This window comes from Phocoena phocoena, chromosome 3 (genome assembly GCF_963924675.1).
Source record: "Phocoena phocoena chromosome 3, mPhoPho1.1, whole genome shotgun sequence".
Classification (NCBI taxonomy): Eukaryota; Metazoa; Chordata; class Mammalia; order Artiodactyla; family Phocoenidae; genus Phocoena; species Phocoena phocoena.
The window spans coordinates 63,095,760-63,108,777 of record NC_089221.1 but is presented as its reverse complement, the minus strand read 5'-3'; positions in this window follow the sequence as shown (position 1 = coordinate 63,108,777).

Below are 13,018 nucleotides of genomic sequence, written 5' to 3'. Positions count from 1 at the left end.
GTTATCTGTTGATGGTAGAGTTCGGTCTTGCTTTTATTTTATTCATTATGTTTTACTGTATTTTCCAAACTTTCTTTACAGTGAGAACACACTGACTTTAAAAAAATTTTTAATTTAATATATTTATTTTTTATACAGCAGGTTCTTATTAGTTATCCATTTTATACGTATTAGTGTATATATGTCAATCCCAGTCTCCCAATTCATCCCACCACCACCCCCAGAACACATTGACTTTAAAATAATGAAAACATTACTTTAGAAAAATGTACAATGTAAGAGTAAATAGCCTAGAGAACAACTAAAAAGTCTGAAGTAGAGTTCAGAAACTTTTACCCAAATACATAAAAGCGCACAAGGAAATTTTGTATGTAGAACAGTAACCTCTATTTCAACAAGTGCAAAGAAGGAAATTACTGTAGCAAGTGATGAATTAATACAAATTTAGTTGCTAAAATTAGGTGCACTTGAGATAAAACTGAGAAATTAGAAAAGTCCTTTTGCTTCAGGTAATTGTCAAGTTTAAAATGGAAAAAAGGGAAGGATGATGGATGCATATTGTAATTAATGCAAATGATCTATTATTTCACCTGTCCGGCAAGAATGAGGCATTAGGTAATGTAGGCATCCTTCACAGTGCCTAGATTTTCGACCATGAAAGCATTGGAGTGTATGAGTAGGTAACAGTTCAGTTATTTAATGCGTCAACTACGTATATTATTGATATTAACCAGGTATGGGTGAGACAGGCAGGTTTAGGCTGAGTCTAGTGAGGGCTGCAGAGAGCCGTTGCGGTGGTGGGTACTAGTCGCTAGGGGGCAGTATCAGGGCTCGACAGTAAAAACTGAAAGCAGCTGTTCTCAATTTCACAGTTCGTCCACTTTCAGCAAAACTCAGGAGAGATTTTAAACTAGCAACATTTAATTTAAAAATGAATTGCGAACTTTTAGTAGATAATATAGACACATGGCAAAAATGTTAAAGTCTTTCCCCAGCCGCTATTCCCAGGTCAAGTCCTCCCTGGAGATAACCACTGTTACCTGTTAACTATTCTTCCGGAACTCTGTGCCTATGTAAGTGTATACATGTATAGATAAGGATTTGTATTTAAATGCAGGGAATTTAATTTATTTAGTCACTTATCCACCTCCACCTTTTCTGAAATGATTAATAGGCAGCTGTTGAAATAATTTTGTTTTTCTTCAGCTTCTCAGTTTGTTCTACCTCCACTCCCCACGCCAATGGGGTCCATTAAAAAAATTCCTGCACCTACTATTTCCGTAATAGCTAATAACATCCACAGCTCACTGAGTGCTTACTATGTGCCAGGCGCTACGTTAAGCCTTTTACATATGCAATAGTATTTACTCCTCACAATTCTGTGAGGTAGACGCCCCCTCTTTGTCCTCAAACCATGAACTCAGCGAGATATAGAAGAGTTATCAGAGTGACTTCTGAAGGCCCTGTGCCCCATTTCCAAAGTACAAAGTACTAAGGTGGCTTGGATGCCACCTGGGGAGTGAGTTCCGTAGTAACTGTTCTTGGAAGGCTATCCATGTTCTCTGTTCTCTGCTAGAGCAATGAGATGAGGAAGATCATATAGCACGGAAGTCTTTGACCTCCTACGTAGACATTTGGGGTCAAAAATATATCCTGAAGGGAAAGAGGAGGGTTAGAGCTGGAGGTCAACTCCCTCAGTTTTATAACCTCAAAAAGAGAGGTTATGGTTCCATCTCCAGCTAGTGCTTTGCTCCACTTATTACCCTATTTATTAATTCAACAGACATTTAAGGCCTATGCATACAATGATTCAAGCACCATGCTTGTTGCCGGAGATAAAGGATATTTCCTCCATTTTCCCAAAAGGGGGAAATAGATTCCATCTCATGTAAGAGTTAAAATGTCCCCTTTATCAATACGCATATGAAAAAAATGTCAGGACTTTTCATTTTCCATTCAACTGGGATCATCTTTAAAATGAAAGTGGCTTTTCATAGATCTTTTTAGACTAAAAATGTTTTATATAGCCTCTAAACTGTTGAACATGTTTTATGTTTTAACATCATGTAGAACAGTGTTTGCAAACTGGTAGCATGGAAATGGGGCCAACTTCTGTGTTTACTTTGGCAAGGCCAGTGTTTTGAAAAAATTGAATGTGAATTCCTTTATGTGGTGCCTTCCCATTTGCCAGTCTGCCCAACACCCAGTTGTTCCACTCTTGATTGGTTCACGTATTTACCTTACCTTGAAGGCATGTGAGTTTTCAACCTCTGCTGTAAGTAGAAGGAATATTGGGGGTTATCAAATATATGTGAGATGTCCTTCGGTCCGAGTTCTCCCAAATAGCCCCCAAACTGAAGATTTCACTTCCCTTATATTTTTCTATTGCCACTAATCTCAGTTATTTTTTGTTGCCACTATTTGGGATCACTGTAAAGGGATGGTGGGGGTGGGCTTTTCACCTAAAACCCTCTTTCCTGGGTACACAGCCTTTTCTCACTTTATCTTTTCTGGTAGTACAGCTGGTCCCAGAACAACTCAGGGGTTAGGGGAGCCAACCCTCTGCACAGTCAAAAATCTGCCTGTAATTTCTTGTCTGCCCGCCTTGTCAGCGGTTCCTCCGTATCCATGATTCAGCATCCTTAGATTCAACTGTCTGCAAATCATGTATTACTGTAGTATTTACTATTGGAAAAAAATCTTCGTATGAGTTGACCTGCACTTTTCAAACCCTTGTTGTTCAAGGCTCAGCTGAACTTCATTCCCTCTGTCTATTGCAACGGCTGCACTCAACACGTTCCCAACACACCAGGCACGTTAAACCACATCACACAATTACTCCTCTTTAAAGGGTCTTGGTTATTTATGTAAAATTCAAGCTGAAGCTAGGTGACTTCTCAGATTCCTTTTTTGCAATTGGCTTAGCGTATGCTTAGAGCAAAAAACAACCTTTTCCCATGTTTTTTCTTTGCCTTCCTCTTGTGGTCAGCAAGCACTTCCTTCGACTGGCTGAGAGGATACCTCTGGCTCCTGTTCCTGCCTCCAGCTTCTGCCCATTCCTAGTTCCTGGAGAAATAGTGGGTTTTATTTTTGCTGAACTATTCAGGACTTCTTTCCACCACAGGCAAAAATGCTTCGCTCAGAGCTCACAGATCTGCCATCTTGTACAGTCTCCTGGATTCTGCAGAAGAGTTCTCTAGCCAATGTTCCTGTGAATTCTGGATACCCCCCGTTTCCCAGACTATCCTCTCAGCAAGGTAATTGCTTCCCAGGTTCTCTTTCCAGCTCTGAAATTTTCTCTCATCTCCTCCCTTTCCTGTAATGCTTTCTAACAGGATAATTAGCCTGTCTTCTTTGGTCATGTGTTCTTTTGCTTCTTTTTCTCGAAACAAAACAAAACCAGAAACTATAACTTTATGGGCACTTACTATGTGGAGTTAGCCATGCTAAGTGCTTCATAGGCATTATGTAATCTTCACAGTAAACCCAGGAGGTAGGTGCTTTGCCATCCCCATTTTACTGATGGCAATACTGAGGCACACAGTTTAAATGGGAACCTTCCCAAGGTCGTGCCAACAGCAAGCACAGAGCTGAGAGGAGGATTTCAGCCCAGGATGAATGTTGTCAGAGATCATACTCTTTAGAGCGACTCTATTCTTCCTTTTCAGTAAACTGTTTTTCTAAAAAAAAAATTTCCAAACTCTTTATAACCTCATCCAACTCACGGCCCCTGCCACTCACCTGGCCCAACACAAAGGTCCCTTCTCCTGGTCAGGAGAAGTCCAGATTCACTAGAAATACAATTAGTTACCAACAAGTTACTGACAGAAAACAGTCTGCCCTGTCCAGTCTCCACGTGATGACTCTTGGATTGCGTGTAACCCCTGGCTTGTCCAGTCATACTGAAACTTTGTTGTTTTAAATGGGTCCTGGAAAAGAAAAGCCATAATTTCCCGGGATAGGCAAGCAAACCTTGGTTTCCTACACCTTTTTTTTTTTTTCTCGCGGTACGCGGGTCTCTCACTGTTGTGGCCTCTCCCCGTTGCGGAGCACAGGCTCCGGACGCGCAGGCTCAGCGGCCATGGCTCACGGGCCCAGCCGCTCCGCGTCATGTGGGATCTTCCCAGACCGGAGTACGAACCCATGTCCCCTGCATCGGCAGGCGGACTCTCAACCACTGCGCCACCAGGGAAGCCCGTACATCTTTGAAAGATGAATAAGATGTCGTTTGCGTCTTTGAATGGGAGAAGGTGGAGTAGGGGCTAAAGATCCCCTTTTCCCGTGGGTCTGGCACATGATGTCTGTGTGGTCCATCAGCTCCCACACGCAGCTCCCGATTTGAGGAGTCATACCCCAGGGACAACCACATGTCCTGGTCCAGAACCTGCAGGGGAAGTACACACCAGGTTGGTGAGTGTGTGGTGTGAGAAGGAAGAGCTGGAGAAATAAAGAAATTATCACCGGTGGCTCAGAGAAAATCTGGTCATGGTGGGGTGAGATGTGGTGTCCAGCCCAGGAAGTGTCAGACACGAGGACCCTGCTGAGGAGCTTACGTTTGATGGGAAACTCTCTGCTGGGCTGGAACCAAAGATTCCCCCCACCGTTTTTTTCTCACAAAAAACATGCTGTTTCCTATTGGTCTGCACATCACCGTTTCACTAGTTAGCTGCATCCAAAGAGGGTGTGGTGAGGGCTTTTAGCTTGGTGATGATAGTAGAAATCTTCGTCCATGTAAAGAAAGCATTTCTTTGGGGTGGGCTGGTACATGATTTTTGTCTCCTTTTAAAATTAATTAATTAATTAAATATTTTTATTTTATTTATTTATTTATTTTGGTTGTACCGGGTCTTAGTTGTGGCATGCGAACTCTTAGTTGTGGCACGCAAGTGGAATCTAGTTCCCTGACCAGGAATCGAACGCGCATCCCCTTCATTAAAAGGCAGATTCTTTTTTTTTTTTTTTTTCTCGCAGTACGCGGGCCTCTCACTGTTGTGGCCTCTCCAGTTGCAGAGCACAGTCATCCAGACGTGCAGACTTAGCGGCCATGTCTCATGGGCCCAGCCGCTCCGCAGCACGTGGGATCCTCCCAGACCGGGGCACGAACCCGCATCCCCTGCATCGGCAGGCGGACTCTCAACCACTGCGCCACCAGGGAAGCCCAAAAGGCGGATTCTTAACCACTGCGCCACCAGTGAAGACCCATGATTTTAGTCTACTTTAAGATCATTACCAGTGCACAGCCCTCAGTTAACTTAGAAAAGTGACAACACAAGTAATAACTGAGTATCATCACCCACCAGCTTCTGAACCTCAGGAATATAGGAACATATATGTTTTTCAAGTTAATATGTGCATATAATAGGAACCCCAAAGAGTAAAATGAGGGGTACCAAAAAAATGAGGTTCTCTCTAGCTTCCACTTCCCCAGTTTTGGCGTTTTTGGTATTTATAACCTACCCAGGTTATAAATAATTTAGAAAGAATTTCTAAAAGAAGTTGGTACTTTCAGAAACCAGCTTCCAGTGATACCACTACAAATCAGCCAGAATAACTAAAATGAAAAATACAAAATGTTGGGGAAGATGGGGAGCAACTGGAACTCTCGTTGCTGCTGGTCAGAGTATAAACTGGTACAACTCTTTAGGAAAAAAATGTTTGGTGGTATCTTTTAGAGCTGCACATATCTGTATCAAGCAGTTTCACTCCTGGGTGGAAACGTGTATAACTGTTCCTCAAAAGAAATGTACAAGAATGTTCATAGCAGCCTATTCATAAATGGAAACTGCCCATCGACAACAGAATGGGAAAATGAATTGTGACACACACTATATAGAATTCTATATGTAATGAGAATGATTCACTTATAATTACATGTAACAATATGAATGAATCCTACACTGTTGAGTAAAAGAAACCAGACACAAAAGGGAAATACCTTAAGTTTACATTTATATAATGTACGGAAACAGGCAAAACTAAGTTATGCTCTTAGGAGTCACAATATTGATTACCCTAGGGGAAGGGGTAGTGACAAGAAAGGCATGGAGTGCTTTTGGGTTGCTGGTAATGTTCTAGTTCTTTGATCTTAGTGCTGTGTACATGGAGTATGTTTGGTTTATGAATACTCACCAAGCTGTGCATTTACAGCAAATATGTTTTTTTTTTATAGATCTTATACTCTAATGAAAAAATTAAAAACGAGAATTAAAATGACAAAAAACATTTTCTTGGCCTTTTGTGCAACCCACAAAATGCTCAATAAACTAAATAAACTAAAAAAATGAAAATAAGCCTGTCTAGATTTTGAATACAGTCATTTCATTGCTGGTAGGAAATGATTTAGGCAGACAGTATTAACTCTAATAGTTTCCTTGCTATAAAAGTAATCCATTTTGGGCTTCCCTGGTGGCTCAGTGCTTAAGAATCTGCCTGCCAATGCAGGGGACATGGATTCGAGCCCTGGTCTGGGAAGATCCCACATGCCACAGAGCAACTAAGCCAGTGAGCCACAACTACTGAACCCACGTGCCACAACTACTGAAGCCCATGCACCTAGAGCCGTGCTCCACAGCAAGTGAAGCCACTGCAATGAGAAGCCTGTGCACTGCGGGGAAGAGTAGCCCCCGCTTGCCACAACTAGAGAAAGCCTGCGTGCAGCAATGACCCAAAGCAGCCAAAAATTAATCAATTTTTTTTTTAAAAAAGTAATCCATTTTGAAAAATAAATTCAGTCCTTAATATATACATAAGGTACCCTAAATTCAAAAGGTCACTAATTGTTAATGAGATTAACTATACACTCCTGATCTAGAATAAACTATAAAAAGGAAAAATTAAAACACTATTTCAGGGTCAGTTTCGTTTTAGTTTTAAATGACTGTTAGATCAACATTGTATAATATATAGAAGAAGGTTAATTTAAATTAATCAGTTAAGACATTCACTTAGTTCAAAATTCAAATAAAAAGGGGTATCCTGTCCCTCAGGCACTCAGTTTCCCCAGTCAACCAATGTTTCAGTCCTTTTGTGTCCATTCAGAAATATTTTATGCATATACAACAAATATGTATAAACATTCTTTGCCCCCCATTTAACTAAGCAGTAGTGCCCCATAGACACTATCTCCGCCTTGCTTTTTTTACTTAACGATATATATTCACAATCATTTCATATTAAGATGAGGAAGTTCCTCTTTTTTTAGTGGCTGAATAATATTTTATTGTATAATATACCAGAATTTATTTAGCATGTCTGCACTTACGGACAGTAATATTATTTCCATGCTTTGCCACTTCACATAAAGCTGAAATGAATAGCATCCCACGTCCATTATTTTATACATTTGAATAAATGCAGGCATACCTTGTTTTATTGTGCTTCACTTTATTGCAATTCACAGATACTGCATTTTTTACAAATTGAAGGTTTGTGGCAACCCTGCGTCAAACAAGTCTATCAGCACCATTTTCCCAATAGCATTTGTTCACTTCATGTCTCTGTGCCACATTTTGGTAATTCTTGCAATATTTCAAAATTTTCGGACTTCCCTGGTGGCGCAGCGGTTGAGAGTCCGCCTGCCGATGCAGCGGATACGGGTTCGTGCCCCTGTCCGGGAAGATCCCACATGCCGCTGAGCGGCTGGGCCCGTGAGCCATGGCCGCTGAGCCTGTGCGTCCGGAGCCTGTGCTCTGCAACGGGAGAGGCCACAACAGTGAGAGGCCCGTGTACTGCAAAAAGAAAAAATAAAAAAAAAACCAAAAAAAACCCACAACATTTTCTTTGTTTGTTGTGGTGATCTGTGATTAGTGATCTTTGATGTTATTGTAATTGTTTTGGGGCACCATGAACTTCGCCCACATAAGATGACAAACTTGATAACTGTTGTGTGTTCTGACTGGCCATTCCCCCATCTCTCCCCCTCTTCTTGGGCCTCCCTATTCCCCAAGAATTGAAATTGAAATTAGGCCAGTTAATCCTACAACGGCCTCTAAGTGTTCAAGTGAAAGGAAGAGTCACACGTCTCTCCGTTTAAATGAGGTATCAGTTTAAGCAGAGAGAGGCTGAAAACTAGACCTCTTGCGTTAAACAGTTAGCCAAGTTGTGAATGCAAAGGAAAAGTTCTTGAAGGAAATTAAAATTGCTACTCCAGTGAACACATTATAAGAAAGCAAAACAGCCTTATTTATGATATGGAGAAAGTTTTGGTGGTCTGGTTAGAAGATCAAACCAGTCACAACATTTCCTTACGCCAAGGTCTGATCCAGAGCAAGGCCTTAACTCTTTTGAATTCTATGAAGGCTGAGAGAGGTGAAGTAGCTGCAGAAGAAAAGTCTGCAATAACAGGGAAATTTCTTTCATGAAATTGAAAGAAATAAACTGTCTCCATAACATCAAAATGCAAGATGAAGCAGCAAGCACAGATGTAGAAGCTGCGGCAAGTTATCCAGAAGATCTAGCTGAGGTTATTAATGAAGGTGGCTACACTAAACAACAAATTTTCAATGTAGGCAAAACAGCCTTCTCTTGGAAGAAGATGTCATCTAGGACTTTCACAGCTAGAGAGGAAGAAGCCAATGCCTGGCTTCAAAGCTTCAAAGGACAGGCTGCCTCTTTTGTTAGGGACTAATGCAGCTGGTGACTTTAAGTTGAAGCCAATGCTTATTTACCATTCTGAAAATCCTAGGGTGCTTAAGAATTATGCTAAACCTGCTCTGCCTGTGCTCTATAAACAAAGTCTGGATGACAGCACATTTGATGACAACAGGTTTATTGAATGTTTTAAGCCCACTGCTGAGATCTAGTGCTCAGAAAAAAAGATTCTTTTCAAAATATGACTGCTCATTGATAATGCACCTGGTCCCCGAAGAGCTCTGATGGAGATGTACAATGAGATTCGTGGGTTTTTTTTTTTTTTTCCTGACTACTAATACAGCATCCATTCTGCAGCCCATGGATCAAGGAATCACTTTGACTTTCAAGTATTGTTATTTAAGAAATACATTTTGTAAGGCTATAGCTGTCATAGATAGTGATTCCTCTGATGGATCTGGGCAAAGTCAATTGAAAACCTTCTTCAAAGGACTCACCATTCTATTTTTTATTTTATTTTATTTTATTTTTTTGGTGGTACATGGGCCTCTCACTGTTGTGGCCTCTCCCATTGCGGAGCACAGGCTCTGGACGTGCAGGCTCAGTGGTCATGGCTCATGGGCCCAGCCGCTCCGCGACATGTGGGATCTTCCCGGACCGGGGCACGAACCCGTGTCTCCTGCATCGGCAGGCGGACTCTCAACCACTGTGCCACCAGGGAAGCCCAGCACTCACCATTCTAGATGCCATTAAGAATATTTGTGATTCATAGGAAGAGGTCAAAATGTCAACATAACAGGAGTTTGGAAGAAGTTGATTCCAGCCCTCAGGGATGACTTTGAGGGGTTCAAGACTTCAGCGAAGAAAGTCGCTGCAGATGTGGTGGGAATAGCAAGAGACTGGAATTAGATGTGGAGCCTGAAGATGTGACTGAATTGCTGCAATCTCAAGAATCTACTGGTGAAGATGATGTGGAGATTGTTGAAATGGATTTAGGGTTTAGGATTTAGGATTTACCAACTTCGTTGATAAAGCAACCCCAGGGTTTGAGAGGATCGACTCCAATTCTGAAAGAAGTTCTACTGTGGTTAAAATGCTATCAAACAACGTTGCGTGCTTCAGAGAAATCATTTGTAGACAGAAGAGTCAATCAATGTGGCAAACTTCACTGTTGTCTTATCTTAAGAAATGGCCACTGCCACCCCACCTTCAGCAGCCACCAGCCTGATCAGTCGGCAGCAATCAACACTGAGGCAAGACCCTCCACCAGCAAAAAGATCGAAGGCTCAGATGATGGTTAGCATTTTTCAGTACTAAAATATTTTTTAATTAAAGTACGTTCATTGTTTTTTTAGACATAATACTATTACACACTTAATAGGCTACAGTGTAGTGTGAACATAACTTTCATATGCCCTGAGAAACCAGAAAGTTCATGTGACTTGCTTTATTGTGATATTTGCTTATTGTAGTGGTCTGGAACCAAATCCACAGTATCTCCAAGGTATCCATGTTTGTGGCAAGTCTGGAAGATAGTTAACTTTGTATTATCAGACATTTACTTGCTTTCTCCACTTGGTCATTTTAGTTTTGAAACTAGAACTATTGAAGGTGAGTTTTAGAGTTACAGTCGTAAGGGTTTTCAGGTAGAATGGATTCACTGGTCCATGCTTTCATTTATTCCTTCAATAAGTATTGAGCCCTATTTTATTTATTTTATTATTTATTTATTTATTATTTATTTTATTCTCCCCAGTGAACAAAAGAGACAAAATTTCCTGATGTCTTGGTGTTTACATTCTGGTGTGTTGTGGGTAAGGTGGGGAGAGAAGACAGACAATATGCAAATAAGTAAGTAAATGATATATATGTTAGGAAACGTTAAATGCTCTGCAGTAAAATAAAACAGGGATGGGGGATAGGTCATTCCAGGAAGGGTGTTGCAACTTTAAACAGGGGTGGCAGGCCCTGTAAGGACTTGGCATCAGTAAGAGCTAGGGACCCTTGGAGGGTTTTCCCTCCATTATGTTTCTTTCCTTCTTTATAAGTCACATTTTTATTTTAAACTAGTTTTAGGTTTAAAAAAAGTTGCAAAGATAGCACAGGTAGTTCAGGTTCTTACCCCAATATAGGCTCCAGTATCAGCCCGCCCACGGCTTTTTATAACCCAGTTCTGAGGATTTCTACAAGTAGGCTGGCTCACCCACTTTGTTCCCTTGATGTTATCATCTTACACGACTGTGGTATATTTCTCAAAACTAAGAAACCAACATTGGTTTCCTCCTAGTACATTAACTCCAGACTTTAAAAAGTTTTTACCAGTTTTTCCATTAATGTCCTTTTTCTGTTCCAGAATCCAGTCGGGGCTACTACACGGCATTTAGTTGTCATGTCTCCTGGTCTCCTCTAGTCTGGACAATTTCTCATGATTTCCTTGTTTTTCATGACCTTGACAGTCTTGAGGATTACTGATCAGGTATTTTGTAGAATATCTATCAGTCCAGATTTGTGTGATGTTTTCCTTATGATTAGAAAGGAGTGATGGATTTTTGGAAATAATACTATAGGAGTGATGTTCCCTTTTCATTCCATCATATCTGGGCCACGTGATATCTACCTGATAAGGTGATATTAACCTGATCACTTGTTTCAAGTGGGTCTGCCAGTGTTCTCCACTATAAAGTTAATATTTTCCCCTTTCCAGTTTCTATGCTTTGGAAGCCAGTCACTAAGGCCAGCCCACATTCAACTGACTTACATTTTAGAAACCCTGTTCTGGCTGCTAGGGTGAGACTAGTTGTAGAAGGACAAGGGCAAAAGCTGTATCCCAGGTAGAGTTGATGGAGGCTGAAACTACTGTAGCCACATAGCTGGCGAAAAGAAATGCCTGGCTTCCATTTCAAAACTTCAGAACTGGGGAGCCCAGAGCCAATTCTGTGAGGGTAAATATGAATGTAGCCATAGACCACCCTGAAATCACTTCATTCTTGCCCCTCAGGGCTGGGCTTGGGGTTTTAGTTCCTTCTCTTTGTAAGTTACCTGAGGACAGTTAGCTGTAGGTGGAAGAAGTTTGGTTTACTCACCAAATTAGATATTCTGTATAAAGTGTAGGGATATTTAAAAAAAAAAAAAAGTGTAGGGATATAGAAGTTCTAAATACATGTTACTTTTTGTACTTATGATTTTTCATTGCTGTTCAACAAATTAAGAGTCTATTATCTAATAATAGATAAGAGACTATTATCTATTATTAAGTAAATAATAATTGTTAGATGAAGACATAGCACAGTGCCTGGCTCTCATAAATACTTATTGAATTAGCCAGAAGAAATTAGATAGCAAGTGGTTGACAAAGGAATGGGTCCCACCCAGTGACCGCAGCCAGGTCACAAGAGCTCCTCTTCGATCTCTCTCATGACCATCGCTTGGAATTTCCCCTCTTCCTTCTCTTTCTCCTTCAGATAGTTGCTTTCCAGGACCATCCCTTCCCTTTACCTTCATCTCACACCGGGTCAGCTTGCTCTGGAGTTAGTCTGTCAGACCAGGGAAAGCAAAAGGTCCTAGAGAAGTTCGATCTCCGATAGCTTCACCCATCCAGTCTTATTTTCTTCTGAAATAAAATGAATACTACCTCTCTTGCTTTTCTGCTTTGAGTGTCCAACAATCTGCTTTTAGCACCCCCTGGGGGTGACAGAAGAATTAGTCTTTTGATCCCAGCCAGCCTGCTTTTAGAAATCCCTGTAAAGTCATAAGGAACCATGTGCCTATACAGTTGGGTGAGAAGCTGAGACCATATTCTCTTCTCCAGTTCTTCCATGTACAGTGCTTGTCCTTGTGTTCTTGGTTATTCTGTAAGATTCAGGTCAAAGTTTTGCCTGGAAAATCCTTCCCTGACCTCCCCTTCCTATTTAACTTTAGAGTAGGAACTTCGCGCTGGCTTGGGAACCCAATCACCTTCCAAAGTAAGAAGACGTGTTTCAAGTCTCAAAACATTTATAAATTTGTTAACATACTCTAGAACAAAGAACTGCTAAAAAAGTTAAACAATAAAATGTTAAAGAAATTAATATAAAATTAAGGATCATAAAAAAATATTAAGGATCATAGGTTTTTTGGCTTTGTTATTTATTTTTTTTTTTTTGCCGTACGCGGGCCTCTCACTGTTGCGGCCTCTCCCGTTGCGGAGCACAGGCTCCCGACGCGCAGGCTCAGCGGCCATGGCTCACGGGCGCAGCCGCTACGCGGCATGTGGGATCTTCCCGGACCGGGGCACGAACCCGTATCGGCTGCATCGGCAGGCGGACTCCCAACCACTGCGCCACCAGGGAAGCCCTCATACGGCTTTTAACTGGGTTTCCTGAGATCTGGATTTGGCTTCAGGTAGTGTATCTGGGATGTGACTCTGGGAAGTCAGAGTGAAGAGGAGGAG